This window comes from Echinops telfairi, unplaced genomic scaffold (genome assembly GCF_000313985.2).
Source record: "Echinops telfairi isolate 266 unplaced genomic scaffold, ASM31398v2 ScPeMD7_7475;HRSCAF=8513, whole genome shotgun sequence".
In the NCBI taxonomy this organism is placed as follows: Eukaryota; Metazoa; Chordata; class Mammalia; order Afrosoricida; family Tenrecidae; genus Echinops; species Echinops telfairi.
The window spans coordinates 27,622,837-27,632,384 of record NW_022111379.1 but is presented as its reverse complement, the minus strand read 5'-3'; the positions used below and the strand labels follow the sequence as shown (position 1 = coordinate 27,632,384).

Sequence of the window (9,548 nt, the reverse complement as noted above, 5' to 3'; positions counted from 1 at the left end):
TGGCGCTCACCACCTCGGCCCGGATCCGCCACTCCAGCCCCTTCTGGGCCGGCTTCTCGGTGAGTGTGGACCGACCGGCGGGCCCCGGGGCTCGGAGGGTCTGGGCCCCACTTCCGGGGGCTGTTGGAAGCAAACTAGAGAGAGACCTTGAATTGCCTTTGGAATGCTTTTGCATAATCACTGCAATCAACGTGGATAATGGGATGAAGGTTAAAACACACCCATCGTTCCCTGTCCGCACCAATTATTGGGAAAGCCAAGGAAACACACACTCACAAATCGCATCATTTAATAAGCAAATGTAAAGTGAAAAGAGTCAGTGTTACCTGTCTGGGATAGATGGCTGAGTCAGCATCTTGCAAGGAAGGTCATTGGTTGTTTCTGGGGGCTAAGTGGCACTTCCGTCAGCAAGGGGACACTGGATGCTCTTGATCCCTGTGACCGCAGCCATCAAGTTCTGGAGAAGGGCAAGCAGTGGTCACTTCAAGCTCAGAGAGCGATGGCCAGGGGTGTCGGTCGGCTGTTAATCTGTTTTATCAGTAAATCCCTTCCTCCATATGTGCCTGGTGTTGCTGATGCTTTTTGAGCATTTTCCCTTCCACTTCAGGTGGTGTCTGTGTGCCTGGGGCGTCCTTATCTGTTCTTTTCAGGTTCACAGGTTAATTTTAGATTTATGCTTACAGCAGTGGGGACACCTAGGTACTGACCAGAGCAAAGGTAGAGGTTCATGTAATTTTTTTTCCATGTCATTTTTATCCCTCTTTTCCAATGTGGTGATTCTAGGTACTTTTTATTTTTAAGAGGACCAGCCACCAGTACCAGTCATTTCTCAGCACCAGGGGAGGGAGAGTCCTGCTTATGAGGGGAGGGTACCGTAGCTTGAGGTGACTGGTTTGGCTACCAAGCCTCAGGGCTTCACAGGGGTCTGGAAGCTCAGCCAGGCTGCCAGTTACAGGCTTTTAAGGCTCCTGTGAACCTCAAGTGGTCACCCCAGTGCAGAACCAGTGTTGGTGTGTGTGTTCTTGAGTGCTGCCTTTGCAGCTGCCCTGGCACAGCCCTTCTGGTTACTAGCCGTCCCTGTGGCCACTCACTGCCTTAGAGCCCGCTATTACCTGGGTATTAGCTCTGTCCTCCTGGCACCATGTGCCCTCTGGCTGGTAAGACCAGGCCTGTGACTAGTGTCTGGCAAGTGGGTGAAGATGGGGTGTGTTCTCTGAGCTCTAGAACAAGATGATGACCCATTTTCACGCTGATTTGAGAAGCAATGAGTACAAATTTCCATAAGAGAAAGCCACTATTGAAGCAAGTGATTATTCCCGAGTTCATTTTGGGGATTTTTAGGATTTTGAAAACAAAACAAAATAAACAGTTTATATGACTATGAATGAATATATGGAAAAGGGAAAATATATTCCAAGTATTTATTTAAAAAGAGAGAGACTTATTCTGAGAACTTTTGACATCTGTAACTATATTTAGCTTGTGATAGTAAAGTACATTTTTATAGGCTTGAAGAGCTGATTAGGAACAACAAAATGCATGTTAGGAGTGGCAATGAAAGAAAGAAGGATCCTGGCAGGAATCCAAACCAAACTCACTGCCATTGAATCAATTCTGACTCTTGGCGACAGTATAGGATAGGGTAGAACTCCCCTGTGGGTTTATGGGAGTAGAAAACCTCATCTTTTCCCCATGAAGTAGCTGGTGGTTTCGAACAGCTAATCTCCTGGTTAGCAGCCCAATTCAAATGCTCAACTATGTTTAGTCCTCACACATCTGCTGCTCAGTTTTTAGCAGTATTTAATACGCATTCTTTTCATGCTGTCTGTCTTGTGAACACTAAATCAGAACCAGCTTACTGGTGGCAGAGTGGTAGATGAGCTTCGTTTCCTGACTCCCCCTTCAATCCTTCCCATTTCCATTTAGTTTTGGTTTGGGTTTTGGTAAGGAGTCCTAGTAATGCAACAGATAAGTGCTGAGTTGCTAATGAAAGGTTGGCAGTTTGAACCTACCCAGAGGACTGGTGGGAGAAAGACCTTTGTGACCTGCTACCTTAAAGATAGCAGGTGACTGCTACCCCGAGGTTCTAGATTTGTAAGTTCAGAGCTCTTGCTGTGAGGGTGCTCAAGGAATGGTGGCTCAGGATTACCATGAATTTACTACTTTCATGTTCTCTGTGCTTTTTTTTCTGACATGGTTAACATTCTAACCAGGTTAGCATAACAGGTCTGGTTCTTTCTTTGTTAATGTTACTGAGAGTTTTGCTCTATGTCCAAACTTCATTGTTTGCGTAAATAGTATCCAGTCACTTGAGTTTTTCATCTGTTCAAGTCAACCATCCAGGCATTTTGGTCTAAAAAGCTGTCTTATATACATATACTTTCTTTTTATAAACCATTTTTAAAAATTCTATACTATTGGCTAAATTAACGGTACTATCAATAGAGTTACCATATACCCCAGTGGTATGATTTATAATGTTCTCCAACCAAATGATAATGATGTCCCTAAAGTAAACCTGGGACGCCTATAAGCTGTGATATTCAGCACTGAGTTTTTGTCCATGAGGGAACTAGCAAGGTCCGCCCAGGTGACTTGTAAGGAGCCAGAGATAAGTCATGCCCATGTACTCACAGCAACAAAGAATTAAGCCAAAGTTTTATTAAAGCGTGGGTATCATGTCAAAAGAAATGAAGAGGGTCCACCTCGTGAGTTGAGAGGGCCTTGTCTAGGGGAGTGTTCTTTGTTCTTAAAGGCACAATCAAGGGAGTACGAGGTGATGCTGCACCTCTGCAGATGGTCAGGCAACTTTCTAATTAGTTGTTCCATGCATCCGTGGGTCTCGTGCATACTTTCTTTAAAATTTATCGGGACTGTAGCTCTGTGTCAGAATCAGATTGATCTCTGTGTCAGGATGTTTCAGATATTCACAAGAGCCTAGCTTCAAGGTTAATGTTTTTACCAGGTCTCTTCTCCCAGGGTCTATCGTTCATTCCCTTAGCGGGCAGAATCCCTGTCATAAACCAGAGATATATGAATGGATTTTGAGCTCAAACTTAATCATAGCCCTAATCTGAGAACAATTAGTTCTTTTTTTCTGATTTCAAATGTATTACACAACTCCGTAATCAGAACTGTGAGTCCAGAAATAAACCCACCGTACACTGGTCCACTGATTTTTAAAAATGTATTTTGTTGCTGAGAATATACTCAGCAAAACATATACCAATTCAACAGTTTCTATATGTACAATTCAGTGACAGTGACTGCATTCATGTCTGTTTGATGCCACATACATAGTTTGTAAACATACATCATGAACTAAGCAGGATATGCTGCTAATTGAGCTGAACTATTATTTGATTATAAGAAGACCTCGGGATATTTTTGGTTTAAGGTTTAAAGATTATTTCACGAATAGTTTTAGAGGTTCATCCAACCTCCATAGCTCCAAAAAAGTCTGGAATCTATGAGAATTTGCAACTGTGTTCCAATAATCATGATTCATGGTCATAATAAAAATATTCAGCAATGTTAGCCAGATAGCATACAGTTCTAGTTCCATGTCAAAGATGGCAGGTGTTCATGGAAGCAATTAGCCATAAAATCCATATCCCCTTCATATTCCTGGTTCTCCTTCGTACTCTTGGAGTATAGTACAAAGATTTTTGCAAAGGATATTAAGTACATTCTCTGGGTAAAGCAGAGTCTCTTCAATAAATAGTGTAGGGATAACTGGACTTCCACATGTAGAAAAATGAAACAGGATCCATGCATGCCTCACATCATACATAAAAACAAACTCAAAATGGGCCAAAGACCCAAATGAGCAAACTAAAACCATACAATTGTTATAAGAAAATAGAGGGAAAAGGATGTTGACCCTTGCTTTTAACAATGGATTATCTAATGTGATAGCAAATCCACAAATAGCAAATATAAATGGAACCTCAAAATGGTTCATAAGTTTTTACTTTACTATAAAAATGAAAAGAAAAGATATATGTATATATATATATATTTTTTTTTAACAACTTAACAAAAAGACAAATAACTCAATTAAAAAATGAGTCAAGCCTTGAACAGATATTTTACCAAATAAGACATTCAAATGGATATCAAATACATTAAAAGATACAGAAAAATACAAATAAAACCACAGTAGGATACCATTTCATCGACTCAATGGAAGAGGGTTAGAAAAGTTAAGATTAAAAACAACAACAAAATACCCAGAAAATAAAACATGATGGTAAGGAACTCTTACCCATTTCTGGTGAGAATACAACACGGTACAGCCACTGTGTAAAACAATGGCACAGTTCTTTAAAAATCTAAAACTAGGGTTACCATGTTGTTGTTAGGTTGGCTGACTCAGGGTGATTCTTTGTAAAATAGAATAAAACATTGCCCGTTCATGAAATATCCACAGATTTGTTATGTTTAAGCCCATTGTTGCAGCCACTATGTCAATCTATCTACTGAAGGTCTGCCTCATTTTCAGTGTTTCTCTACCAAGCATGTCTTTCGTCAGAAGCTCATACCTCTGGATGACAAGTCCAAAGAACATGACATGAAGTCTCACCATCGTTGTTTCTAAGGTGCATTCTGGCTGTACTTTTTCCACGACAGATTTGATGGCTCTTCTGGCAGTCCTTGGTAATTTCAGTATTCTTCACCAATAGTTTCATAATGCAATTACAGTTTAACAATGCTTAGACAGAAGCCTAAAGACATATCAAAATGTAGTATTGCCATGCCAGCTTCAAGAAGTTCTTCTTCACCTTTTAATAGACTTTTCACCTTTAAGAAAAGTCCAGCTGGATTTAAATGTTCTTTTTTTGGGCCAGGGTGATAGCACTGAGAGCTTTGCCATAATAGTCTCTGTCGTCCCAATCTAGATACGTGGTGCCTAGTAACCGTAGAACTCTAGCCAATCGTTCTAGCCCAGTAGATTTCTTATTCTTATTCCCAACATCATAACTTTGGCCAAGGCATAAAGGACTCCCATCACACTCTGCTTGTAGGTTTCCACTCCAACACTGTAACAGAGAATATGATGATATTCTGTCATTTTGGGTAGCTGATTAGCATATCTTTACAGAGTAATACCCAGATAGATGCTCTTTGAAAATTCCCTTGAGCAAATGCAGATTCTGCCTGATAAGAAAACACTTTGAAGAGGTCTCTCTTCACAGCAATCTTCTGCAGTCTAGTGGGTCTCAATGGAGCTCCTTTGAATTAACTTGACATATAATTGCTCCAGACAAGACATGGCAGCTTGAAAAAACTCGATCAGCAATCTCAGAATTTCCATCATCTACCCACCCCATTCCGGTTTTCCCATTAGTCAAAAGCTGTCTTCGAATAGCTTCTTCTGAAGAAATTGAGCCTGCACACATGTTCACTAACTTGCAAGCAACATGACATAATTCACTTTTCTAGTCTTCACTAATAACCAAACCTAGTCTCTTCATGGGTTTACTGCCATTTCTTTCACCTGCGCATACTGTATGGGTAGGTTTACTGCCATTTCTTCCATTTGAGCATCCTGTATGTGAGCCATAGACTCCTTGAGGATATTGGCTGTGTCCATGAAGAGTCTATCAATTGTATCAGGTATGCCTATTATCTTTCACAGTCAGGAAGTTCACAGTTGGTATCAGCTCCCTCCTTTTTCCCCTCTCTTCCCCACCCACCCTCCACCCTTGTGAACCCTTGATAATTTATACATTTATGTTCACATTTTATTGTCTGCTGTCTCCCTTCACCACAATTATTTGTCAATAAAACTGTTGTGTTTTTTTAAGCCAAGATTACATCCAAGAAAATTTTATGGGTTAGCTCTCCTTGTTACATAGGTTTGTGTGTTAGGCCAAGTTGACTAGAGAAACAAATCCGAAGACACTCATGTATGTATAAGAAAGAGCTTCATATCAAAGAATAATTTTATATTAAAACATTCCAGCCCATTCCAGATCAAGTCCATAAATTTGAGATTAGCTCATAAATCCGATCTTAGCCCATGAATTCCTCTTCAGACTCACTCAGCACATGCAATGATGCCAAATGCAGGAAGATCACAGGACAGTTGTTGGAAAGTCCTGTGGATTGATCCAATGTCAGTGGACACGTCTTCAGGTCTCTGGCTGCCATCATTGTGGTACCATGTGGCTTGTCACAGGCAGGTGTAGCAGAGAGAGAGGGTGTCTTACCTCCAGGGAGGAAGAGAGGAAGTGCCAGAATCCTCATAAGGCCATGCCCATAAGGAGGGATCACTCAGATCTAACCTGATTGACAGACTGGACTCCACCCATTCATATTTATCAAGTTGACATGAAATTGTTTAACTACCACAGGTTGCTATGAGTTTTTGAGTTGAAATTGACTGGACAGCACCTAACAACAGCATTAAGTCCTTCTGGCACAAATCTAAAGCATTCAACTGCTCACTTCAAACCCAGCACCCACTCGGGGAGTAGAGTAGGTGGAAGAAAAAAATGGGGGGAAAGTGGGAGGAAAAAATGTGGCAATGGAAGCCCCATGCACCAGCTCAACTCTGTTTTATGAGCCTGAATGATCTATTCTGGCTTATGGGTCACTTATGAGTCTGAATCCTTACGATGGCAATGGTTTCTTTGATTTAAAAAATAATTTGTGGCAGTGGTGGTTTGAACCCATCAGCCAATCCATGGGAGAAAAAAACAAGCAAACAAACAAAAAATGCAATTGAGTTGATTCTGACTAATAGTGACCTTACAAGACAGAGTAGAATACTCCCTAGGATTTGGGAAGACCATAAACCTTTATAGGAGCAACAGTGATCATCTTTCTTGGGGGAAACCGATATTCCATCTTTGTAAGCCATATTAAGAAGTTCTACTCTGCCCTGTTGGATTCAACTTAATGATACCCAACAGCAGCACCGCACTGGTACTCCCTAGTACATGGAAAGAGAGCTGAATAGTAATAATATAAATTAATTGTATATTTACTGCACTTTGGTGCAAAAAGGTAGATAAATATGTGAAACAATTATCTATTTTTGATTTCCATTTTATTCTTTCAACAACTATTGTATGTTAGTTGTAACTTCTCATGATTCAGAGTAATTCCACAAGTGTTTGGCCCTGGGGAAGCCATAAGGAACATGACCAATTCTGTTTTCATTTTAATGATTTTCAGGTAACTTCTACCCGGTTCATATCCCACCTTCCTGTTTGCATCATTCCATCCAAGTTCTTGTGAGCTCATTTTATTTCCTCAAACAGTCTGCTCCAGGCACCTTTAAAAATTCTCTCGCATATCTTTTCCCACTTTGTCACGGACTTGGCGAAAATAGCAGGTGGTTTCAATGATGCTAGCACATGCTTTCAAATTAGCATGCCTATGACTGGATAATGGTAGCCCCGTGCTATACACATGCCGTCTGGTACTGAGTCTATGAACCAACCCAAACCAACTACCACGGCATCAGTTCTCAAGGCTATACCTCTTTATGAGAGGATAGTGCCTCACCTTTCTTCTGAGGAGCAGATGGTGTGTTCAAACTACTGAGCTTGTGATTAGAAGTGTAACATATTGTTGTTGTTAGGTACCATCCAGTCAGTTCTGTACAGCAGAATGAAACACTGCCCAGGCCTGTGCAGTCCTCAAAACTGTTATCTTTAAGGTCCATTGTTGCAGCTACTGTGTTAGTCCCTCTCATGGGCAGGCTCCCTCTTTTGCCTTGCCCCACCAATTTACCAAGCATGATGTCCCTTTCCAGGGACTGGTCTTTCCTGATAATATGTCCAACTTAGGTCAGGTGAAATCTCACTATTCTTACTTCTAAGGAGTATTCTGGTTGCACTTCTTCCAAAACAGATTTGTTTGTTCTTTGGACAGTCCATGACACTTTCAATATTCTTTGCCAGCACCATGATTCATACACACGGATTCTTCTTTATTCAATATACAACCTTCACATGCACATGAAGGAATTGAAAATACCAAGTCATGCACACCCTGTCCTCAAAGTAGCATCCTTGCTTTTCAGTACTTTACAGAGGTCTTGTGCAGTTACCCTATGCAAGGCATCCTTTGATCGCTGGACTGCTGCTCTCACGAGCATTGATTGTAGAGCCAAGCAAGACAAAATCCTTGACAACTTTGTTTTCTTTACATTGAACTGTTATCCATACAGAAAACTGCAACCCTTGATCCCCATCAGCAAGTCCTTCAAAGTCCGCTCCACTTTCAGCAAGCAAGATTGTGTCATCTGCCTATCACAGCTTGTTAGTAAGCCCACTTTCAATACCAATGCTGCATTATTTTCCATATGGAGCAGCTCCTCTGCTTACAGAGTGAGTGAGGCTCGGGAGAGGGTACAACCCTGACACACACCTTTCCTGATTTAAGCCACGCACTCGATTCCCTTGTTCAGTTTGCACAACTGCCTCTCAATCCATGTACAAGTTCTATAGGAGCAAAATCAAGTGTTCTGGAAGTGCTATTGTTCTCAACGCTATCCATAGTTTATTATGGTCCACTTAGTCGACTGCCTTTGAGTATTAAAAAAAACCATCACCAAACATCTGTCTGCTATTCTCCTCATTCAACCAAGATCCATCTGTTATCAGTAATTATATCACTTGTTCTACATCCTCTTCTGACTCCAGCCTGAATTTCTGGCAACTCCTTGTAAATGTACTACTGCAATCATTGTTGGATGATCTTTCTTGCATATGATAACGATATTGTGCTATAATTTGAAAATTCTAGTTGATCACCTTTCTTTGGAATGGATACAAATATGGAACTCTTTCAGTCTGTTGGCCACGTAGCTGTCTTCCAAATTTCTTGGCATAGGTGAGGGAAGGCTTCCAGCGCTTCATCAGTTTGTTGACACATTTCAAGTGGTATCCCATCAATACCTGGAGCCTTGGTTTTGGTTAATGCCTTCAGTGCAGCTCGAACTTCTTTCAGCACCATTGGTTCTTGCTGATATGCAACCTCTTTGAAATGGTTAAATGTTGATCAGTTGTTTTTGATACAGTCACTCTGTGTGTTCTATCCATCTTCTTTTGATGCTTCCTGCATCATTCAATATTTTGCCCACAGAATAGTATTGCGACTTGAGAGTATCTTTATTCATTTTTCTACTGGTGGGCATTTAGGCTATTTGCAGCTTCTTGCTACTGTGAACTATGCAGCAATGAACACAGTAAAGCATAAACATGTTTGTTTTGTGTCTTCTTTGAGATCTATGCCCAGCAGAGGTATTACTGGGCTGTATAGGATTTCTATTCCCAGTTGTTTTAGGCAGCACCCTATAACTTTCAACAATGATTGTACATGTTTACAAGCCCATGTGCAATGTATAAGAATATCAATCTCTCCATAACTCTCCAGCATTGGTTGTTTTTGTTTTTGTTATTTTTTAATTAGGCTATCATTGTGAGTGTAAGGTGATATCACTTTTTAAATTTGCATTGCCCAGATGGCTAGTGATCATGAGCCTTTTGCATGTTTGTTAGCCATTTGAGTGTCATTTTTTAAAAATCATT

At 40.8% G+C, this 9,548-nt stretch overlaps 1 protein-coding gene across 1 annotated transcript in view; it reads left to right on the top strand.

Moving 5' to 3' along the window:
• Positions 1–6: 6 nt before the first annotated feature.
• Positions 7–9,548, top strand: part of FAM189A1 (family with sequence similarity 189 member A1) — a 166,035-nt gene continuing 156,493 nt past the window's right edge. Inside the window, exon 1 of the mRNA XM_045285786.1 lies at positions 7–59. The gene's annotated coding sequence lies outside the window, so the exon portion shown is untranslated. The remainder of the gene's footprint in view (positions 60–9,548) is intronic.